General features: G+C 36.1%; 1 pseudogene; it reads left to right on the forward strand.

The window, feature by feature from the left end:
• The first annotated feature begins 22,260 nt into the window (after positions 1-22,260).
• Positions 22,261-23,092, forward strand: LOC142624248 (short-chain dehydrogenase ptmH-like; annotated as a pseudogene).
• The last annotated feature ends 1,983 nt before the right edge of the window (positions 23,093-25,075 follow it).

Genomic DNA, 25,075 nt, shown 5'->3' on the forward strand with positions numbered 1-25,075 from the left:
ATAGAATCGTTCTAGAATAAAAATGTCAGAATTTGTTGTAAGACAACTATGAAATACATTTAGAAATGAGATGGTTGTATTAGATACATCACAAGGAATTATTCTAGATATATAGTTAATACACCAATACAATATCGTAGTGGGAGGATTATCAATTATCAAATAAATTCATACTTTTGGAATAAACTTTTGAAGTCATTCCACAAGGATATGAATTTGATCCTCGGTCCTACGTTGAGGCAATAGATGATATAAATATGGATTACTGGATCAAGGTTATGTAAATAGAATTAGATTCTATTTAAAGTCTAGAACTTGTAGAGGAGCCTAACGGCATTGAGCCTAACGGCATTAAGCCTATTGTTCTCAAATAGGTCTACAAGAAAATTTGAGATTGATAGATTTGAAGGTGCAAACCTTCAAAGTCAAGACTAATGGTGAAAATATTTATTCAGAACGAAATGGTTCGTCTATGAAAAGATTTTTTTACCAATAGTCAAGTTTGACTTTACCTAGATTCTCTTATCCATTATATTTCATTTGGATGAAATATGACAATGGATATCAAGAAAACTTCTTTTAGTAGCAATCTTGAGGAAGACATCTATATGATGTAACTAGACTTGTACATAGCAAAGAAACGGTAGTATTTAGATTGCAAGTTCCTTAAATTCCATTTAAGGATTAAAGCAAGCATCTAAATCATAAAATATTATCTTTGATCAAGAAATCAAATTGTTTGATTTTGATCAAATATTAAAAGGCCTTATGTGTGTATAGCTATATAGAATAATAAATTTCTTAATGTATGTTGATGACATTCTAATCATTTAGAATGATGTTGATTTATTGTCATCAATGTGTTTTGGGTTGTCTAGTCCTGTTTGATATAAAGTACTTGGGAAAGACTGGTCACATCCTAAGAATTAAACTTTGTTATAATTCAGAAATTAGGATGTTGGGTCTATCTCAACTCGCTTTAAATATATTAGATTCTAGCCAAGTATAGCATATAATACTTCAAGAAAGGATTCTTTCCTTTTAAGTTTGAAGTTCCTTTATATAGGATTGTGGTCCTAAGACATATAAAAGGAAGAGCATATTAAGACGGTCCCTTATATTAAATAGATAGGAAGTCTTTATACTATGCTACATGCTAGGCTAAATATCTATTTTACGGTGGGCATAGTAAGCAAATATCAATTGAATCAAAGATCATTTAATTTAGTGGGAGTAAAGCATATACTCAAATATCTTATGGGAATAAGGTGTTATATGCTTGTCCAGAAAGTGAAGTTTTGATCATTACCGGATGTGCAAATACTTGATTTGTAGTTTGATTGTGATTCATGAAGTTGGACTTCAAGATATGTGTTCATCCTTGGTAGTGAAGATACACATTATGAAGTTGAACTTCAAGATATGTGTTCACTCTAGGTGGTGAAGATACACATTAAGTGTAAATGATATCTTCTCATTAGAGAGATATGAGTACATGAGAAATAGTAGTAGTAGAAAAGATAATTTATGCAATAAATTTGGCTTGGAACTTGTTTCCAAGCCTTTCATTATAGTGATTATGAATTACTCTAAAGGGAAATAAGTGTCAAATATATGATAAATTGTCTTTGAGGGCAAGTGGGAGATTGTTGGGGTTTATGCCCTAAAACCCAATTTATTGGCATGTATTTAATAATTAAATTGTTTAATTATATGAGACTATCTATAAATGAACTAAGACATTATCATAGTCCATGAGATGCATTGTATGTGATTTATGTGAAAAGTCATAGTAAGATATAAATCACAAGTTCTTTGTAAACTCGAGTTTAGTTCGTAGTCGGTGATGAAATTGGGCGTTTCATCTGCAAAGACTATAACATATCAACTAAGATGATTTGTCTTGATCATGGAAGTGGAGACTTCTAGTTGGTATGTTGATATGTTTTAAGAGTTAAGACATATTGAATTTGTACGAGATTTATTATTCTCCTAACGACCGTCAAATGAATAATAAATCTCACGACTTCTATTTACATCAACTCTAAATCCCGAAGAATAATGGAACTCGATCACGATGTATGTTGCTTTGATATATCGGAGTGAGATCTATTAGTTACGGTCAAAACCTCAGTATGTTGGGCATCCGCATTTAGTGTTGATGGAACATATATTCTCAAGATGGAATTCATAGTCTCTTAATGGAGATACAAAATATTCCCTTGAGATAAGTTTAATGGATTTAGTTATTCAGAGTGTTGGGCCCAACTACTTTAGTAAAGAGTTACTAAAGTATATATTTATGAAATTGGATTTCATAAATATATGACGAATAACATAAAGGATTAAACCGGGTACTCAAAGATTAAGATGTAGTAATCTTCAAAGTGGCAGTCTATATTCATGACTTTGGATTACTACGAATATTTTAATGAAGGGGTTGCATGCATAATAAAGTTTTGGGATATAATTTATTAATAAGGCCTAGAGTGCAATTATATTTATATAGTGGTATTAAATATAATTAATGGTAACTTTGGGCTTGTCAAGAGTTGACGAAAAAGCCCAAGGCCCATTGGAGCTAGTGTCTTATTGGTCCCTTTTGGTCCCACTCCAAGCCACACACTAAAGCCCAATTGGAAAGGTCTAATAGGTCAGCCCAATTAGATAATCAGTTACTTATAAAGGGAAAAACATACAGAATTTTTATTAGTAAAAATAAGAAACAGTGTGTGAGAGAGTGTGAGACACACTTTCATTCTCCCTTTGAAAAACTGATTGAGAGACCACACATCTTGGGCGTAAAGTGGAATTGAAGTGAAGATTAAAAGTGTTCCCAAGTGCTTCTAATCTTTGTTTTGAATTTCTCCACACCAAGGTACGCTATCTTGTTCTTAAATTCTGAAATTTATATAGCGCACGTTATCAATCATGAATGAAATAGATCCTTGTTTGTTGCTTCCGCTATGTGTTTTGTATGAAATACAAAACCAGAATTTTTCCTTCACATAAAGACTGTGTAGCCTGCTGACGATTTTCGGCATCATCACTAACAATCAAAGTAATGTGATATTTGTCAATGACCCATTGATTCAATTGGCACCTCTTAGCATATCTTTTGCTGACGTCCATAGTTCAATTTTCCCAGTTGGGATTTTGATAGGAATCCTATTGTGGGTTTTCCATGGAATCAATGAGCGGAAGGTTGAGTGAGGCTGATTTGAGAGGACACTTCGGCAACTATGGGGAAGTGAAGCATGTTGTGGTTCTCTCTCACGAAGATGGTAGAGGGTTTTAGCTGTGTTACTTTCACAGACCAAGATATTCTTAATATAGTCCTTCGAGGAAAATTTTCGGTACGTACTCTTTTGAGAGGAAACTTCGGCGAATATGAGGTTCGTTTCTTTGTTCTTGTATAATATTCTATCTTGTTATTGTGGTTCTTTCTGCATTAATTTTATCATGCTTATATCCATATTTTAATTTCTTCATTCTTTTGTTATTGGTGTGTTTCTTTGTTGTTTTTCATTTCATTATGTGTATAAGTTACGCCAATCTGATTTTACAGGTAGATGTGGAAGTAGCCCTGTGCTTTAGTGAGAGCAACCAAGAATAGAATAACCACTCAGAACAACTGCACAATAATGGAACTAGTATTAATAAGAAGATTTTTGTAGGTCGTCTTCCAAGTGATCTGACAGAGCTGGAATCCAAGGACTACTTTGAGAGTTTTGGCACGGTTACTGATGCTAGCTTTGTGTATGACAAGAAAAACCACAAACCGAGGGGCTTTGGATTTGTTAGTTTTGATTCAGAAGAAGCTGTGGATAATGTGCCACAAAAAGGGTTTCACAAACTGAAAAATCAGACTGTGGAGATTAAGAGGGAAAAATCTGAGGAAGACAGGAATCAGGAACTGCACAATAATGGAACTAGTATTCATAAGGTTTTTGTAAAAGGTATTCCAAATGATCTGACAAAGAGCAGGAATTCAAGAAATACTTCGATAGTTTTGGCAGGGTTACTGAGGCTTTCTTTATGTATAACCAAAAAACCAACAAACGAAGGGGCTTTGGATTTGTTAGTTTCAATTCAGAGGAAGCCGTGGAAAGGGCATTGCAGAATAGGAGTCACAAACTGGAAAATTGGACTTTGGAGGTCGAGAGGGTTGAACCTTATAAGTATGGGATACGATTATGTAAATGACAAATGGAAAGAGAGTGACAATCAAAGTAGTCTAATACTTGTCAATGATCCATTGGTACAATTGGCACCTCTTGGTGGGTGTACTTTATGGTGACATCCAAAGTTCAATTTACCATTGCCAAAGTTAATGTAATGTGATACATAGCATTTGAGACTTGTGAAGATTGTAAATGGAAGTTTGTAATATTTCTACTTATTCAGTTTCTTCAATTCATTAATTCAACGTTCAATTTTGTTACAAATTTTTTTGTCCTGCTAATCATCATTCACTTTCTTCAAGTCATTAATTTATCTTGCAATTTTATTAATTCAACATTCAATTTTGCTTTCATATAGCTGTCTCGTTCACATCTCAATCCTTGAAAAGACATTTGAAGTCACATCTAAACACTTGACAAAGAAACATCATTTTGATGCACTTCAGAGATTAACCTAGCAGGCTAGCATGCTTTATTTATCATATGTCATTGTATGCCTGCCTCAATGCAACAAAAAAATTGATTTCTTGCTTTCCTCTTCCTAAAAATGAATGAGTTTGCCCCCAAAACATATGTTTTTGTCAATCAATGTTGGTTATATTGAAGTTTCATTGACACAATTGAAATGTGAACAAGGCTTTAGATCATAGCATAATGTTTCAGATTGGAGACATAATTTCCAATACATTTTTAATACAATGCAAATGGCAATATGTCTGCCAACACTGCTGACAGGTCTGAAGCCATCATAGCATTTTGTTTCCTCTTAGGTAAAACAGCTTTAGTATTGGCCTTCACTTGATCTTTGAAGCTGATTCTTCTCCCTGATATTCAATTAACATTTCTAGTGGATTGCCTTTATAGTTTATGCTAATTCTGAGTACAGCTGCTGAAGGTAATCTGCTGTGTAGGAGTACATTATGATATCCATACGTGATATCTCTCCTCATTTAGCAACTGTAAATTCTGACTGAAACGTACTTTATTTTAGGCATATGAGATTTTGCACTTGTACTAAGGTTTTAGCCATACATTTTTCAATCCGGCTAGTGTAAGAATTTTTTTCTTCCTTTTTGCGAAGTTGTATCTTCGTAGGAGAGGATTATTTGCAGTGTAGATGATGGTGTTTTCTGCCTTAAGTTCTTGTGTATTCTCAACAAAAAAAAAAAAATAGAGCCGGGGGGTGGGGGGGGGGGCGTTGGACTTCGTAAACAAGGACACATGGCATTTCATTCTTATCTTTTAGTTTGTTTTCTTATAAGACAACTTTTATTATAAATAGTTATACACTCTTTTGTAAAGAAAGCAACGAATAATAAACTTTCAGCTTTCCTACTTGCATCTTTCCTTTTTCTTTGTGTTTGTAATTGTAATTGGTATCAAAGTCATTTGCCTACTTGTATATACACTAAAACATTACTATGCTTGTGAGTTCTGTAAAATTTAGTACTCAATTATAGATGATGAGGTTGGTGGTGGTAGTAGTCTCTTGTTAGTGATGATGGAAAATCTTGGTAGTGGTGGGGATGACAAGGGTTTTTTTTCCCTCTTTATCCTAAATTTTTAAGTTAGTATAATAAAAGGATTTTGCTAATGTGTGCCCTAATGACACACAATAATAAATCACTTTTGAAAATATTTTCTCTAAAATTGAAAAAGTATTGACAACTTTTTCAATTCTCGATAAAATGTTTCCAAAAATGGAAGGCTTAATGTATGCCTTAAGGGCACACATTAACCGAACTCATAATAAAAAGCTTAAATTTGGGAATTAGTGGACCTGGCAGATTTTGATTTGTTGAGCATAGGGTGGAGCATAGAAATTGGTATAGACAATTATGATATAGATGAACTAGGTTCTAATCTTGCCCACACAAAAAATTAATTGGTATTTTGGCTTAATGGAAAAAGTGATCATCAAAGATACGTTGTTTACCATATATAGAAAGAGAATATGTTAATCGAGTATTTCATGAACAAACTTGGACTTGTTTAATGAGAAAATGAATTAAGTTCGAGCATATAATCTATATTATTGATATACACGAGCTCAGTGTGTATTCAAACTTTTAATAGTCGGATTGGAGTAATCACATTATGTAATTTATCCTAGCAAAATTGTAAGCAACTCTAGTATGTTTCCAAATATTGCTTTGCCCCTAAAAGAAATAGGGTTGATTGCTATCAAATTTCCTACAAACCAGTTCATTAGTTTAAGTCGGCCCTCACTCTTTAAGTCAACCCTCACTCTGTAAGCCTAATTTTGGTAAGAAGCCCTTGGGCTATGGGCTTCTAGTTCAAGCCCATCCCCCAAGCTTTATAATTTAAGCTTGAGACCGAGCCCATCACATCAATGACAACCAGATCCTCTATTATATCCATTAAGATTTTGATTCAGGTCGACCAAAAATTTATTATGCTCAAAATTTTTAGAGCATCTGATTAATTCATAATGATTTTTTTTTTGTAAAACACGGGAAATTATATTGATCAAAAACAGTTGAAGCCCGAATGATACGGGTTACAGCATTAGAGTCATAATCAAGAGCCTCCATAACAACAAAAGGAGTTACATAAGAAACAAAAGGTTCAATTTGGTAGAGCCCAAGGGTTGCAAGCAAGTCAGCAGCTCTATTGGTTTCCCTGTAGCAGTGTTGCATGGGATACTCCTAGAAAACTTGGAGCATGTTCCTGCAGTCATTCACGATAGGCTGGGTTAGCCGATTAGTATAGCTTGGTTTTGAGAAAAGATTAATGACTTTAGAGGCATCCACATTTATAATAAGTTTGTCAATGTTAAGAATTTTTGCCATAGAAATTCCATCTCTTAAGGCCCACAACTCAGCAAGAAGGATGCTTGAGGAGCCAATGAGTCTAGAGAAGCCCCGGACCCAAGAACCATTTGAGTCTCTTAGAAGCCCACCCCCACCAGCTCGGCCTGAAGATGGAAGAACTGACGCGTCCGTGTTTAGTTTACGCCACCCATACTCGGTTTTGACCAAGTTACAAAGCGCTGGGTTTTTTGAGGATGAGAGCTTGAACCTTGAACGAGGAACCGAAATTTAGCAGCCTTTGCTATACAAGTTTTTACATTACTCGAGTTTTGCTGCTTTCCGCGAAAAGCCACAGAATTTCTGTTTAGCCAGAGAATCCATAACCCGAAGAGTAAAAGAACTTTCCAAGGAATACCAAGATGCTTTGAAGGGAAACCATAGGTACCATTAAAATGCAACCAATACAAGAGAGGCAAACCAAAGGATTGGATGACTTTAGAGGGAAACCCAAGCTGGTTCCAGAAGCTAACCGAGCTTTGACATTCTCTTTGGAGGTGTACAATGGATTCAGAGTGATTGTTGCATAGAGGGCAAGATTGGTTAATGCTAAAATCACTTGAACCCAACATTTCTCTAACCGAGATGCTGTTGTAAAAAACAGCCAAAGGAAAATGATGATTTTTTGGGGGGCTTTCAATTTCCAAATCCAGCTAGTAGCATAAGTGGGGGGGTTCAAAACATTTAACCCTTTAGCCAAAATATAAGCCGAGTTAAGGGAGAAATTTCCATCCTTAGAAGGGGCCCAAGCTATTAAGTCTTCATTAGGGAAGGAGGTATTAATTGGAATTGCATTAATAGCATCCAAGAGAGGTTGGGGAAGAACAAAGGAGACGCTTTCCCATGTCCAATTCTCGTTGTTATCAATAAATTGAGCAACCAAAATTCTGATCTTCCTGATGGTTAAAAGGGCTTGATAGGGCAGACCGAGGGGTACCAAAGGAGGCCCAAGTATCATTTCAGAAGGAGGTTGAGCTACCCGATGATATCACTTTCCTCAGACCCGAATCGAGAATGGGCTTAGCAGCCTTACAAGCTGCCCAAGTTCTAGAACATGAGTCTTTGGACAGCCATGGGGAGCAACTGGTGCGACTGTACAAGTATTTTGCTTTCAAGACTTTTTCCCATGGCATGTTTTCTCCTGAGGAGAAGTTCCAGTCAAGTTTGGCAAGAAGGGCTCGGTTCCTTGGCCAAGTGGCATGGATGCCAAGCCCACCATGGTCAATAGGTAGAGTGACAGTATCCCAATTTACCATGTGCATTTTCCTTTTTTCAGAGGTAGAGCCCCAAAGGAAATTGCGATTAGCTCGATCAATCTCGTGGCAAACCCTACTAGGAAGTAAAGCACCTTGCATAACATAATTAGCTATAGCACTAGAAGAAGATTGGATTAGAATGCGCCTTCTAGCCAAAGAAAAGAGGTTTGCTTGCCATCCAGCAAGCTTACCTTGAATATTTTGGATAATGAAATCAAAGTCCTTTCTGCCACGCTCAGAGAATTTGAGATGGAAACCAAGATACTTGTCAAATTTCCTAGTCTCCATGAATCCAAGGTTGGTGCAAATGCTGGTCTTAACTAGGTCAGAGGTGTTTTTTGAGAAAAGAATTCTTGATTACTCATTGTTGACTTTCTGACCTGACAGTTGGCAAAAATGATTGAGTACATCTTCAATGGCATGGGCAGTGGAGATAGTAGCTTGACCAAAAAGGATAAGGTCATCGGCAAAGAATAAGTGGGAGAAGGCAGGGCCAAATCTAGAAGCTTTGTCAATTTTCCAAGCCTTGTGGGAGATCTTTTCGTGGATGAGCAGACCGACGTACTCAAGGCAGAGAATAAAAATGTATGGGGAGATTGGATCTCCTTGCCTAATCCCATGGGAAGGGTTGAAAAAATTCTAGTTTTCCTCCATTGAAAAGGATGGAGACTATAGATGACGAGATACAATTCATAATAAGGGCTACCAGGTTTCGAGGAAAGTTAAAATGGATAAGCACTTCTCGAATAAAAATCCATTCCAACTTGTCAAAGACTTTCTCAAGGTTTATTTTCAAGGTCATGACTCCAGAGCGGCCTTTTTTCTTTTCCATTAAGTGAAGGATTTCCTGGGTTATAATTATATTATCAAGGCCTTTCCTTCCAGGAATAAAAGCTACTTGAAGGGGTGAAATATGCTACTGCATGAAGGGCCGAATTCTATTAACAATGACTTTAAAAAAAAAAATTTGTAAACTATCATGCAGAGACTAATTGGTCTAAAGTGCCCCAACAATTTGGGCCCGATTCTTTTTAGGATAAGGACAACAAGGGTCTGGTTGAGGTAAGTAGGCATTTTTTGTGTAGCAAAAATCCTTTGGACTTCCTTAGTGACCGAGTTTCCAAGTGTGGGCCAAAAGTGTTGAAAGAAGCCCGCGTAGAGCCCATCCGCGCCTGGGGCCTTGTAGGGCTTTAAAGAGAAAAGGGCATTGTGGTTTTCAAGAGGGATGATATCTGTAGATAACAACCTTGAATTTTATTCAGACAGGGCCAAGGCCCAATCCACTTCGAAGTTAGAAATAGCAGTCGAAGTTAGGTGTTGGGATTTATAGAGCTCCTAGAAGCCATCCTGGATATGATTTATTACTTGCTGTTTAGAGTCCAACCAATCCCCAACCCGGTTCTTAAGGCGATCAATTCTATTGGCTTTCCTTCTGTTGATGGTTTTAACATGGAAGAATGTAGTGTTCCTATCACCCTGAAGCTGTCAGTTTAGGTGAGCTTTTAGGGCCCAGAAGTCTTCTTCTTGGTTTAAGATTGCATGTATTCAAGGGAGAGCTCTTTTTTAAGGCATAGGAGGAAGGTCAAGGGTCTGGATGCAATGGCCTTTTGGGTACCATTTAGCCGAGCCAAAATCTTCCTTTTTCAAACAAAAATGTTTCCAAAAACCTCTCTGTTCCAAGTGGTGGCTGCATTAACAAAAGAGGAGATGGCATGGTCAAGCAGGGGGTTCCCATCCCAAGCCTATTCCACAATGAGGGGAAACCCAGGATGGTTAAGCCACATTTTTTCAAACCTAAAGAGCTTATTAGCTCTACTCAGACTTGCTTTGGAAAGGCTTAGGAGGAAAGGACAATGATCTGAGCTAATACAGGGTAGGTGGGTAACATTTGCTTTAGGGAAAGCTAGATTCCAACTTGAATTAGACCAAAACTTGTCAATTCTAGTTTGAAAAAGCCCATCAATGTCTCTACGGTTGGTCCAAGTGAAGGTAGGCCTATAGAAACCAAGGTCTATCATGTTACAAAAAATCATGTAGTTACTATAAGCCGAAACTCTTGTCATATTTACTATGTTCCCACCCCTCTTTTTAGAGTCATTTAGGACGTCATTGAAGTCCCTAACAATTGCCCATGGGAGATTATGAATAAGGGAGACAGAATGCAAATTATCCCAAAGGATTGAATGCTCAACAAATCTAGTACTACCATAGATAAAAGAGAGGAGCCAGCAAAAGTCAAAGCTGTTTACCTTAACAATGGTGTGGATTTCTAGTTCGAAAACAGTCAAGACTTCCATGTCAACCATGTCCTTGCGCCATAAAAGCCAGATACCCCCAATGTATCCAATGGGATTAGTGGTGTAAATACCATTATAAGGAAAGATACGAAGAATATCACTAACTCTGGAGCCGCTAATACGGGTCTCGGTGATAACAATAATTCTAGGAGAGTGGAAGCTAGATAGATCACGGATAGAGCTTCTAAAGAAGGGCTCCATGCCTCCCTCCTGTAATTCTATATTAAAATATTCATTTTGGGGGAAATATGGGGTTTGAAAGACTTACATTCTTAGGCAAAAACCCTTCTGGAAGTTATCCAATTCCATCCCACTTAGCGTAGATCCTCCTTGTGCACATGGGTTCCCAGCATTAGAGTGATGGAATGCTCCAACAGGCTCAACTGTGTTTGCTTGGTCAGTGTCCCGAGCGTGAAGCTCGTTGTTGCTATTACTGTTTGGATTAGCTTCAGCTGAGGGAGAATACCTTGGATCAGAACTCCAGTGGACTCCCCGATTTGATACTTCCTCTGACAAACCTCCAATAGGACTAACTCTCTCTCCACCAAGTCGAGAGATGCTTCGGAGAGGTCTAACTCCAAGAGAGTTCTTGAGGTGTTGAAGGCCATCTACCATGGGGGTAGCATTGGTGGACGATCCAGAGTGAACTGCCACCATAGGTTGGGGGTGTAATGCCTAACCGGGTCTATCAGAGGTAGGCACCCGTCCTTCCTGCTTTTGTCCGTTAAAGGAAAAATGAAACTTCAAGCTTCCATCAAGCCCTTGTCCGTCCGTCTGTATATTGTTAGCGGATCCCAATGAATGGTGTTGATCATTTTTTCCCGCAGCTCGACGATCTTGTTCTTGTGCCAGATTGCCTAAGGCATGATGGATAGGGAAAGGGGGTGTGGAGACGGCTTTAGTTTGAGCTGAGAAAGAGAAGGGTGGTTGTTCGAAAGGGTGAGAAGAGTCGGTTAGGGTATTTAAGAGGTTGGTAGATGTCTAGTTGGGCCAGGTTATGTGACTGGCTAAATAAGACTTAGGTTAGTTCTCATTTCTGGTAAAGGAGTGGGCCTTGGAATGCTTGGGTGGGCTCTGGCCTTTTGGTTTGGGTTTATTGACTTGCTTTGGGATAAAGTTAGCTGAAGTAACTAGTTTCCTTTTTCCTTTGTTGGTGCCCGATTCGGTTCCTTTATTATTAGGTATAGGTACTTGCTAAGGGATGCGATTGTGCTGTGGAGGCAAAAAAATCGCTTGGGTTGGTGACTGAAGTGACAAGCTTTTTCTTGGAATTCGACTTTCTACTGGAGACCAGAAGCCAAGGTCCAAAGGAATCCGAAACGGTGTCCCTAAGAGGCTCCACACTATTTGAGGTAGGCGGCTCCAATGTGCTAAGAGGGGAAGAAGAGTTAGTTTTGGGTTCCTGGCTAGAGCAATTGCCTTGCTCTTGGCTAACGGGCTTAGGGTGTTCTCTAATGGTTTGAGGACACGTATCTTTCCTATGTCCAAGGCGACCACTTGAGAAGCAGAGGGAGTGGATACCCTCATAAGTAACTGATTGGCAAAACTTGCTAATGAGGACGTTTTTAACAAGAGGTTTATCAAGGTTGACCTGGACACAAAGCCGATCAAAGCGGCCTCGAGCATTGGTGGTAGTGTGCCCATCAATTCTGAGCACTAGTCCAATCTTAGAGCCGATCTTTTTAAGGATAACCGGGTCATGAAATTCAATGGGGAGCTCAGGAAAGCGTATCCAAATAGCAACTTGGGAGAAGTTGGCCGAAGAAGCTTTAAACTCGGGTTCCCAGGACTTGATGGCAAGGAAATGCTGGCCTATGAACCAAGGGCCATCCTTGAGCACATGATCTAGGTCTTCCCTAAGCTCAAAACGTGCTAGAAAGTAGTCATGACCAAGATCAACCAAATCTAGTCTTCCTGTTGGGGCCCAGAGTTCTCTGACTTTTTGAGAAAGGAACTGATACCCCACAGTCCTTCCAAAGGTCTTAATGATAAGAGACTTGGACCATTGAGATCTTATACGGATCTTGTATTCTCTTGTGAGTGTTAGGACAACGTCTCCTTCATCCACATTCTCTTCCTCAACATCTAATTCGGCATCCTCTTGCATCTGATCAACGAGGCTAAAGGCTTTTCCATATGCACCAGGTAGTTGTCCAACTAGTTTTGCCTTATAACTGGGAGCCTGGAATGTGGAGTTATATAGTGGAGGGGTATGTCCATCCTTGATCTTTTTTGTACTTTGGTGTAGGGCGTCTTCTTCTTCGCTAGAGAGAGGGAAAGCTTGGGAGTTCATATTCTTGATGGAGATGAGATTTTTAGATTTTGGTTGGCACAAATGGATGCCTTTATAAAGGTCTTAAGGGAAAATATTAATAAACTGATACACACACATTCAGGATGACTTTAGTCCCTCTATTTCACACCCATTGTAATTATAAGGAGGAATTCTTCGGAATAGCCCAAAGATGATGAAGCAATATATAAATCTTCATACGCTTGAGGCAAAAGAATGTTTATGGTAAGTAATCATGTTAATTTTGCTTCATTTGTCTGAATACTATACATGAAAGCTTGTAAATAGTGTACATATTTTAATCAAACAAAATAAATCTAATATATTTTCATAAAAAAATAATGAAGATCAACGGATAAATGTGAGTGTAAGATAATTCTAAATGCACATATAGTCCACTTAGTGAGCGTTTGGTTCTTGTGTTTTCAGCCACGCTTTGCGTTTTCAGCTTTTTTTTTATTTTTTTTTTTAAGCCAACGCCTATTGCACTGTTTATGGGACATGAACAGTGCAAATAGACAAATGAACAGTGTTTTGGTATGAACAGTAATTCAGAAATTATTTTATTATTATTTTCAGCAAAATAAGCGGTATCCAAACACACCCTTAAAAGCATTTTTGGAAAATTATTATATATCTTTTTTTGACAAAAAAATTATTATATATCTTTTATTTCATTAAAATGTGTGTCATCTCACAAAATTCCATTGGATTAAACTTTTCTTTTATAGATCTTTTAGGTTAACTCCACCTTCTTGAATATTATCCATTGAAATAGGTAGATTTCATTTTTTTTTTTCACATTATCAATAATTTAAAATAAATAATAAATTGGTAATAGTTAATATGTATATTTTTTTTGTTTTTGACAATTCAATAGTTAGAAGTAGATAATATGAATCCTGTATATTTTCATTGGAAAAACCAAAAAGTGTTTATTAAGCTACAAAAAAAAAGGTCTTAAAAATAAACAACATTTGTTTAAATATAAATAATGTAGCAAAATTTAATCAAACCTATATCAGGATGGTTTGTTAGTAGAACGATGGCAAGACATAATCTTGACCACTAGTATTATAAAAGAAATGAAAATATTAAAATAATCTTATAATATGTATCCTTATATAAATCCTAAAAAAGTAATAATAATAATAATAAAATGAATAAGTTGAAAACTACACCCCTAAAATTTAGGATTATTTGAATTTTAAACTCTAAAATTCTAGAATTTGAATTTTACCCCCATTAAATTCTATTTCATTTGCATCAATAGTCCATCTATCCATATTTCTTCAAGATGATTTTATCCCTTCAAATAAAGGGAAATGTCATTTTATTGAATACACTAAACATGCGTGACAAGTTTATATAATACTTAACAAAAAATATGCATAGGGGACTATTGATGCAAATGAATAGAATTTCATGAGGTAAAATCTAAACTCTAAAATATTAAGGTGTAAAATTTAAATATCCCTAAAATTTTTAGTATAGTTTTCAACTTTTTTTTTTTAAAGAATTTAAAGATACATATTATAAAATTATTTTAACTTTTATGATTTTTTTTATAATCAATAAAATGATGTCACGTCATTTTAGACTTTCCAAAATAGCGCTGGCAATATCATCCCCATTTTAGGTGAAATAGTGGAAAATGTCAAGTTGGTTATGATGTCTTTTTCTTTTTTTAAATGAAAACGATAGCAGCTACCATGTCATTAAGTTAAGCCAATTGGGTGGCTTTCATTTTCAATTCAATACATCATCTTAACCAAAAACAGAGTTGGTTAAAGGAATATTGATATCTTTAATATATTTGTTAATAAATTACTTTTAAAAAGTTTTAATATTGAAATATTATAAGTTGTAAAAAAAATAAAAAATTAAAAAAGCTTTTTTTATTTCTCATTCAAATTTTAAAAAAAATATTTCTTATACCACAGGTTAACTTCCCTTTTTCTTTTCTTTTTAAAGCCGAAATTAAAGGCCGCAAATAAACATATCAATGGGCTCATTAATTCCTTGTGCTGTGAATGATGAAGACAAAGCAAAAGCGGAAAGTAAATTAATCCATTTTTCCGGGACCTTGTAGCTGACACGAAAGACACCAGTTGAACTTGAAATCAAGGTTTAATTGGATTCTTCTTTGAAAGAAACTATAGAAACCCCACCAGCTCCCTTTTGTTGGCTATATTCAAAACTTTCTCTGTTTATAATCTTTATAGACTCTGCAGAATGAGGATATTTTGGTGATTGGGCTCTGATGACTTCAGTAAGTGAATGGAAAAATGGGTTTGGCTATTGCCTGCTTTCCTCCTGTATCTTTCGGTTTTCTCTGTCCATGAAAGCAAATCTAGTGGGTCTCTTCGATTAAGGCTGCAAGTCTAATATGTGTATCATCAATAGGGGTAGACCCAGGCTACCAGCCTTTTCCTACCTCAATGACCTCGTAACCATGCGAACAAATAAATAATCCCATATGCATTATTTTCTTCAAAAAGAAAAAGGAAATTACGGGATGATGCATTGACCATAGTAGGCCTAGAGAGAGACAGAGAGAGTGTATAGTTTTGAACGTGACATGTCACGTTTGAGAGAGAGAGGGAGAGAGAGCGGTGTAGAATAGAATAGGTAAAGTCAAGTGAATGGGACTGAGTTGCAGAAAATGAGCATTGGATCCATGGAGGAGGCACTTTAAAGGTGAGAAGGGTACTCTCTCTCTAAAAAAGGAAAGAGTAGACCTCGTAGACCTTTTTAGTCCCATGCATACAGTACGGCACAAACAAGGCTATGTGGTCGCTCCCAGTTAGGTTAAAATTGATGATTACTTTTTCTGTTGACCCGTTGGCCATTTCAATGATTTTGTTTACAATATGGTCAGTTAAGGGCATATATTAAGCTTCGTTTAGTTGGGACGGTAGAAAAGTAAGAGGATAAAAAATTGTAAAAGGATAAAAAAAAATTTATTTTCACTCATCTTTGTTTGATTGGAAATGAAAAATAGAAAAAATGAGTTTGAATAAATTTACTTATATACCTTTGTTAAAGAATGATGCCAAATTAAAAAAAGTGACAAATAACCACACAAAAAAAAGCAATCACCCAAAAAATTTTATAAAAATAAAAAACATGTTCCAAAAAAATCACATCCAGTAAAAATAAAAATAAACTATCACGCCCAAGCCCTAAAAAATAAAATAAAAAATTAGAAAAAAAAAAAAGAGGCAATGTTAATGCCCAAGAAAAAAAACGTGACAACGGGAACAAGCAACGCGATTGCCCAAAAAAAAAGAGCAAAAAAAAGGGGCAACGTTGTTGCCCAGGGAAGAGAGAAGAAAGAAAAAAAATGCAACTTAAATTGAGGATATTTGTGTAAAGTGCGAAAAAAATGCAACTTAAATTGAAGGTATTTGTGTAAAGTGCATTTTTTAGCACTTTTTCCTCCTCATTTTTCTCCCAAATTGGGAGGATAAAAGAAGGTGGGCCTGGAGGGAAAATTTTCCCCCCTATTTTCTGTCTTTCTTATTTTCTCTCCTCAACCAAATAGTAGAAAATGTCATTTTCCACCCTATTTTTCATCTTCCCTGTTTTCGCCTCAACTAAACATACCCTAAGCCATCTATTTTGGAAAACATCTTATGAAAAATCAAAAAAAATTGTAAAACTGTTTCAATTTTCAATAAAACTTTTTCCAAAAATAATATACTATTGTGTGCCCTTAAAGCACATGTTAGTAAAATCATATGTGTATATATGGATATGATACTATTTCTAATATTTAAAAGTTTATATACGTACGTGGGTATTATGGCTTAATGGCCAGCTTAGTTTTCTCTTTGAAGAGATGCTAGGTTTGAATCCCCTCCTTTCCATAAACAAATATATATATATATATATATATATATATATATATATATATAGAGAGAGAGAGAGAGAGAGAGAGAGAGAGAGAGAGAGAGAGAGAGAGAGAGAGAGAGAGAGAGAGAGAGAGAGAGAGAGAGAGAGAGAGAGAGAGAGGGTGTGGGCCATGGCCCTTTCCCCAAAATTTTGAATTTTTTAAATATATATAATTATTTTAATGTTTTCAAAATTTAGTTACAAAAATTAAAGTTGGCTCCTCCAAAATTTGAATTAATTCAATGATACTCTTAAAAAAAAATAATTGGTCTAACGGTTATAGAGATATAATTTTATTTTTCGCAATTCTAATTTTTTATTGTAAAATATGCTCTTATATTTGTTAAATATTTGATAAAATTTGGTATAAAATATGTTTGAATCTATCTTTTTCAACCTATTATGTGATAATTAACAAGTTACTGACTCATTTAAAAAAATCTTGTCACTAAAACTACACATAAAATGTCTCTTTAGTTGCTGCATAATGGTTTAAAGTAAGATAGTTTCAAATTTGTTTGGAGTTTAACTTTTTCCTCCAAGTTTTGGATCATTCGATATTTTGAAAATTTCATTAGTTCAATTGAAAGTTTTTTTACAATTTGGTATTTTGTATTGAAAATGAAACTTTTTAAGAATTTCACTATGAAAATGGTAAAAATAAAATTTATTTTATGAAAATCACCATCAATCATAATTTTGATTAAAAATACTAAGTTTTTTTTGTTGGGTGTGTGCATATATATAACTTATCAAATAAAAAGTGTGTGCGTGTGTGTGTGTGTATAAGTGTGTGTGTGTGTGTGTGTGTGTATATATATATATATAATAAAAACTTTAGCTTCATCATCAAGGAATTCAAACTACTTAGCTGGTTGGAAGGCTAATCTTTTATCCTTTGCAGGCAGGCTTGTGCTCACTCAAGCAATTACTTCCACCATTCCTAACTATACCGTGCAATGTGTGGCTCTCCCCCCAAAAATTCTGCATCATATAGACTGTCTTTGCAGGAATTTTTTATGGGGAACTTCGGATAATAAGAGAAAACTCCACCTGGTAGGATGGAAAGAAATCACTAAACCCAAAAAGGAAGGTGGTTTTGGTCTTCAAAGTGCAAAAGCAAAGAACATTGGCCTTCTTGCTAAGCTTAATTGGCGTCTCTGGACTGAATCCTCTTCTCTGTGGGCCAAAGTGTTGAGCCAAAATTATTGCCAGCCAAGAAGAGTAACAAGGCATCAAGTTATGATACGTACATGTTCGTCTACTTGGTTAGCATGCAAGAAAGGTGAAGCGGTCTTCAAGGAGGGTTCTAAATGGATAGTAGGGGGGGAATAGTTGTATTTCCCTTTGGAATGAAAAGTGGCTAGACAAAGGCAGCCTCAAAAGTCTCATTGTGGGGCCTTTGAACCATAGGGAGGAGGAACGCCTTCTCAAAGATTTTGTTAGTCTCAATGGCTGGAACTGGTAAGGTTTTTCATTTACTATTCCATGGGAATTGCATCAAATTATTAAAGCTACTTCCATCTCTTATTCCCCCCGATGTACAGACCATATTACCTGGTCGTCCTCTTCAAGTGGAAATTTTGAACTCAAGGAAGCCTACAAGCTTGCAAAAATTGCGGAGGAAGGTGGCAATGCTGAGGTGTTTAAAGGGGAATGGATATGGAAAGTGCTCACCATTCCTAAGATTAAATGCTTTCTATAGCAATGCTATCATAAGAGCATATTAGTGCGTACTGCTTTAGCTGCTAGAGGAATGGACGTTTCCCCATTGTGCCCAGTATGTAATAAAGCCCCTAAATCTATAATTCATGCTCTTAGAGATTGTCGTTATGTTTGGACCTTTTGGAACTCCTTACCGCCCCCATTCCAGCCCAACCTCATCTTTGAGACCAACATGCTTGATTGGCTTAGGCTGAATTGTTGTAGCTCTTGCCCTTATTCCCATTTAAATATCGGTTGGGGGATTAATTTTAGTTTTGGTCTCTGGTCTATTTGGCTTCATAGAAACATAATAATTTTTAGAAATGAATGAGCTCATAGGGATCTTAACGAAGAAACAATGGCTAAAGTTATTGAGTTTGCCTTTGTTGGAGTTAATGGGAAACAAACAAGGTCTAGAACGATCATCAAGGTAGGCTGGGATCCACCTCCTATTAATTGGTTTAAGCTTAATTCGGATGGGTCGTCGCTTGGTAATCCTGGATTGGCAGGAAGTGGGGAGTTGATTCGTGATGCTAGTGGAAATTGGGTTAAAGGTTATACCAAGGCAATTGGTACCGCTACTAGTGTTGCTGTAGAATTATGGGCGCTGCGGGATGATATTAGATTATGTGTGGCACTCAAATTGCAAGTTGTTATCATTGAATTGGATGCTTAGATAGTGGTTGATTTCATGAACAAGGATGTTGCAAATCCGACTGGTTGTTCTGCCATTGTTGAAGACTGTAAGAATAGTCTAAGGAATATTCCTATGGTACGAGTGCAACATCGTTTTAGGGAGGCAAATAAGTGTGCCGATGGCTCGATGCAGTAGCTAGAAGGGGAACTTTGTTAGGACAGGACTTTGTTATTTTTTTGGAACCCCCGGCAGATGTAGAACTTTTGTTAGGCCTAGATAGTGTAGGGGTTCTTTTTGATCGCTTTGTTTCTATTCATGTATCTGATGTTTAGTTCTTAATGAAATTTTCCCTTTTACCCAATAAAAAAAGTATATATAATAATAAAAAAAGCATGTGTGTATATATGTGTGGGAGTTGTCTTGATATATATATTAGTGTCACAACTTAGCCCCAAACAAAAATTTCTGACTCCACCACTGCACATAACCACTTTAGAGTTAAGTCTTCATCGTTATTATCAAGACTCATTCTAAGTAGACTATGTAATATAATTACAAGTTGGAACTCGTCTTAACATCATTTGTGCTAAGATTGTTGATACTCTGATCAAATTTAATACCTGAATCCTTCCTTTGGAGAACCATTACATGATTGCACTCATTACCATAGTTTTAAAAACCTGACCGGACCGGCCAGTCTGACTAATTCAACCGGGAATTGGCCTTTAATCCAGTCCAGCTATAGGTAAAAACCGAAAATAACTTAAAAACCAGAAAAAATAAAAAACCGATCGGTTCAACCAAAAAACCAAGAACTGGCATGGTCGAATCGGTTAATGACCAATTGAGATTTTTTTACTTTAATCAACCTAAAACTATGTCGTTTTGATCCTAAAAACTAACCCTAATTCCTAAATGACCTAAACACTCTCACACACACTCTAACAAACTCACACTCACGCCTCCCTCATCTTAGACTCCCTGCCTCACTCTCATCTCATCTCACTCTCTGCCTCACTCTGTGATTCTCTCACTCACCTCACTCAAGTTTCAACTCAACTCAAGGAAACGCACGCACTCCTCTCTACCAGCCTCCTTCATCTCAATTTTTTTTTCCCTTCTCATCCTCACAAGTCACAACGTTTGAAGCTCTGCGCCTCTACCTTTCTCGGTTAGGATTTTTTTTTTTCTTTTTTCCTTCTGGTCTCGCCCTCGCCCTCTAACCTCTACCCTTCTTGAGATCGGAGATGAAGCAGCGATGGTGGTTCGATCTTATTGGGTGTGCGGAAAAAGAAGCGCCTCTACCCTTCTCAGTTGGTTTTTTTTTTTTTCTCTTTTTTCCTTTTGGTCTTGCCCTTGCCCTCTAACCTCTACCCTTCTGGAGATCGGAGTTGGAGCAGCAGTGGTGGTTCAATCTTTTTGGGTGTGCGAAAGAAGAAGTGCCTCTGGCCTTCTCGGTTAGGGTTTTTTTTTTTTTTCTTTTGGTCTCGCCCTCACCCTCTGCCCTTCTAGAGATCGGAGCTAGAGCAGCGGTGGTGGTTCAATCTTTTTGGGTGTGCGGAAGAAGAATAGAGTAACAATGGGAGTTGGTGATGATATTAATGATATGGGAGTTGGTGATGATTATAACATTTTTTTACAATTTGCATGTCTAAGAACTTCACAATAGTAATTATGTTAAATTCTTTAAAAAGATGTTATATATTTGTATTTTTTTTTAAAGGAAACATATTTATTTTGTTAGTTTTAGTATATTAAAAAATTATTAATTATTTATATAATTTAAATAAATAATAATTAAATTATTTATGACGTCACCAGTCGGACCATCGGTTGAACCCTGGTTTGACTAGAAAACCGAAAATTAGCTCCTTTCTTGTTCTTTCACCGTACTGGTTTTTAAACCTTACTCATTACTGGCAATTGGTTGTCAATGATACATGCGTGCATCTCCTAAACCATGCATCAAATAAGTTAGTTCATATCTCCTCTACAATTGACTCACTATGTTGTAGTCTTGCGCATACTTCAATATCTTAAGGACACTATTTTCTATGACCTACACTTCTCTGCTCAAATTACCCTCCGATTCACAGCCCATCATTGGCTACTACTTCCTTCTTGGCTCTTTTCGATCTCCCAACGAAGTAAGAACCAGACGGTTGTGGCCCGTTCTAGTACCATGGTTAAATATAAACTCTTTTGATTACTAAAGATTTAGGAGTGTCTACATTCTTTGCCACTCCTACCTATTGCGACAACTAAAATGTCATTTAAATTGATGTCTTCCATGTACGGACCAAGCACATCAATATTGACCATCATTTTATTCGACATCACTTATTTCAGAGTTCTCTCCAATTGATCTATTTTCCATCTCAGGATTGACTTGTAGATATCTTTATCGAGTCACATATCCCTCGGCACACTTTCAAATTCAAGTTAGTCTCTTGTGCTCCTTGAGTTTGAGAAGAGGTGTTGTTGTACAAGCCCAATGGGCTTTAGGCTCATTGAATTTTATTTTCTTAAACTTGTATTACTTGTGCCACACAAATAGTGTAGCGCTCATACTTGTACATTCCACTTATATATTGGTATAAAGCAAGGTCTTATATTGTTTTATTAATTAAATACGTACAATAGAACTGTTCATAGAGCTAACAATCTCTACTAGACCGCATTAAGATTTGACTCCATCTGCCCGCCCTCCTTCCCAAAAAAAAAAAAAAAAAAAAAAAAAAGAGAGATAAATGATAAATCTGATAACAAGATTTGGTTGAAAACAATTTCCAACCTGGCTTTTGAAGAGCTTGGATTGCATTAGTTGGATCTCCTCTCTCTTACTAAATCTAAACCACCCAAAATGCGTGGCTCCCATGGGCCATAGGCCCATACTCTTATGCACAGGGAAACGAAGCTACAGAGATATGCATCAAATATTGTACATTCCAAAGCTGAAATCGTTTGCGACACTAACGACCATAGCATACGAGCCATAGCTATAGCCGGCTGATCTTGATGGAAAAAGTATATTCTTTGGAGCATATTCAACAGGCTAGACCGAGATCCGTAAACAAGAAATACCTTGACGGATATATCATAATTCCTTTCTGAACCCATATAAGAATGAGAAACAAACTATCCAATTACAAGAAAAACAAATGGGTGACAATAAGGTTATTTTGGTCACTGGCTGTGCTAATGGTGGCATTGGTTATGAGTATTGCAAGGCATTTGCGGAGCGAAATTGCCATGTCTTTGCCTCCGACATCTCCCAACGTATGCATGACATGTTAGACCTCTCATCAGACAATATTGAGACACTTGAGCTCGATGTTGCTTCTGATGAGAGTGTAGCAACAGCAGTCAACAATATTATATCCAACTGTGGCCGCAATGACATTCTAGTAAATAATGCTGGAATTGGAAGTACAGGACCTTTAGCTGAACTTCCACTTGACACAATTAGGAAGGCTTATGAAATTAACACATTGGGGCAACTGAGACTGGTGCAACAAGTAGTGCCTTACATGGCTTCAAGGCAAAGTGGGAGCATTGTAAATGTTGGGAGCGTTGTGGGGAGAGTGCCAACTCCATGGGCAGGGTCCTATTGTGCTAGCAAGGCTGCAGTGCATGCAATGTCAAACACTTTGCGGGTTAAGGCCATTTGGTGTAAATGCTGTGCTAGTAGTGCCCGGAGCCGTGAAATCAAACCTTGGTCGTGCTAACACGGACGGAGTAGGGAACTATGATTGGAAACTTTATAAGGAATTCAAGGAGGCCATTGCGGAGCGAGCTAGGGCTTCACAAGGTGGTAAGGCAACGGATGCTAAAATATTTGCAAGACATGTAGTGAAGAAAGTTTTGAGTCCTAGACCACCAAAGCAAATTATATTTGGGCACATGACAGGTTTATTTGCCATGCTTTCATGGTCTCCACTTTGGGTCAGAGATCACTTCTTTGCAACTCGTTACAACCTAAAGAAGGTCTAAGAATTAATCCTTATAACGTTTGTTATATCGTCATCTTGATTGACAATGTGTGATGTAAGAATTTGAAATATTATGTAACATAAAGAGAAAATAAGAAAGAATATCAGACATTAACATGGTTCGGCTGCTAAGACCCATGTCCACAACAGCAAAAACTTAAGAGTTACCTTTTTAATTCACCTTGATTGATAACACATTACAAGGGAACTTATGCTTATAATGAGATTTATGGAATTTGAAATAGATCAAGTTATTACTTGTATATTTTGATTTTGATTTTTATATCAACATAATTGTTTGCTCAAATCTCTTGATTTACTCCAAGCAATCAATCCTTTAATTGTGTCTTCAATTTTGGAAAGTGTTTTCAACACTCCCTCTCTTGAGTTGTGTATTAATCTTTGATGAAATGCTCAACTTGCAAAAATTAAGTCCAAAGCTTGAAAAGTTGAAATATATCTTCCAAAATTTTTGTACATCATCTTTTTATAGTTTGAATTAAATAATAAAGGCCAAACTTGGTACAAACCAATTTTGATGTTCCAAGAACGCATAAAAATAACGATGTTAGACTAGAGAGGAAGAAGAAAAGAAATTAGTATGGGATCCATTACTCAAATTTAAGTCCACATCACCCAAAGCTAAAAGGGTTATATCTTTCATTCACTTAATTGATAACATATTATAAGGGAATTCATATTTAAAATGGGATCACTACAAGAAAAAATGTTTATTACAAAAAAAAAAAAAAAAATTGCAATAGAATTTAAAGTAATAGATTTATACAACAAATTTGTGAAATGATTTACACTCAAGTTCTCCTTAGGTAGAGAATTAAATAATACTACTAAAATATAACTTTTTGAATGACAAAAAAATAAAAATTAAAAAAATTAAAAAAATTAAAAAAAAATTCTATAATAAGTTGCGATAGCATTAGAACAATATATGGAGAACCCATCAGCTTCTTTCCCCATTTATATATTTTTATTCCTTTGATGTACTTTTGTGTTACAGATTGGTGTAATGCATAGCTAGTTAGAGTGCCCTCTACATCCATTATTTCTAAAGAATGAAAAAAAAAAAAAAAAAAAAGCCCCATAAGTTGGACCTCTGCTTTGATGCGGTGGAAGAGGATATTTCGCATACAGACAGAGTAACGCAACCTGGAGCATCTGCTTTCGTGCACTAGAAAAGGAAATTCAATAGGAGTAAGAACTTGAAAAAATCCCATTTCTTTTCTTCAAGCATCTGACCGACCAAAAGCCACTGGATCGAACTATTACTTGGACTTTAGGAACAAACCATGCATTTGATTTGAAAATTTACTAGATTCTGGAGGAATATTTTCAATTTGACGTTGGACGGTGCCATGTCTCAAATCTCAAGTTTGAGTATTAGACCCTAGTTGTAAACAAACCAATTAAGCTGTAGATAGCATAGAACCATGCAAGTCTGACAAAATATAAGGAAACAGTGTAACGTAATTGTGAATTCGTTAAAAAAATACATATTCAATAGAATTTTATTAAATGATAAAATATTGAAAAAAATTGGGTCAAAATGCAAAATCTTCATTGGGATCTGGGTTTATTGCAAAAACACCTCATGGGCTTTCAACTATTTCTCATAACTAGGTTTATACATTCTCGATTCTCAAAAAAAAAAAAAAGTTTATACATTCTCCAAATTGACCACTAATACTTACTTTTGTTAGCTTTTTGTGGATGGAAAAATGGACGTAATTATCACGTGATTACATTAAGAAAATTGAACTAATTTGTATTATTGATCACATGATAGTCATGTAATTTTTCTATTTATAAAAGCTAATGAAAGTTTGTCTCATTGGTTAATTTGACGGATATAAAATATCAAGAAGATATAAGAAATAATTAAAATCTCATGTGGTGTTTTTGCAATTAACTCAAACCCCAAGGGGTGTTTTTGCATTTAGGCCTAAAAGTTCTATTAAATGCAATT

The sequence above is a fragment of the Castanea sativa genome, chromosome 2 (genome assembly GCF_040712315.1).
Source record: "Castanea sativa cultivar Marrone di Chiusa Pesio chromosome 2, ASM4071231v1".
Taxonomy (NCBI): Eukaryota; Viridiplantae; Streptophyta; class Magnoliopsida; order Fagales; family Fagaceae; genus Castanea; species Castanea sativa.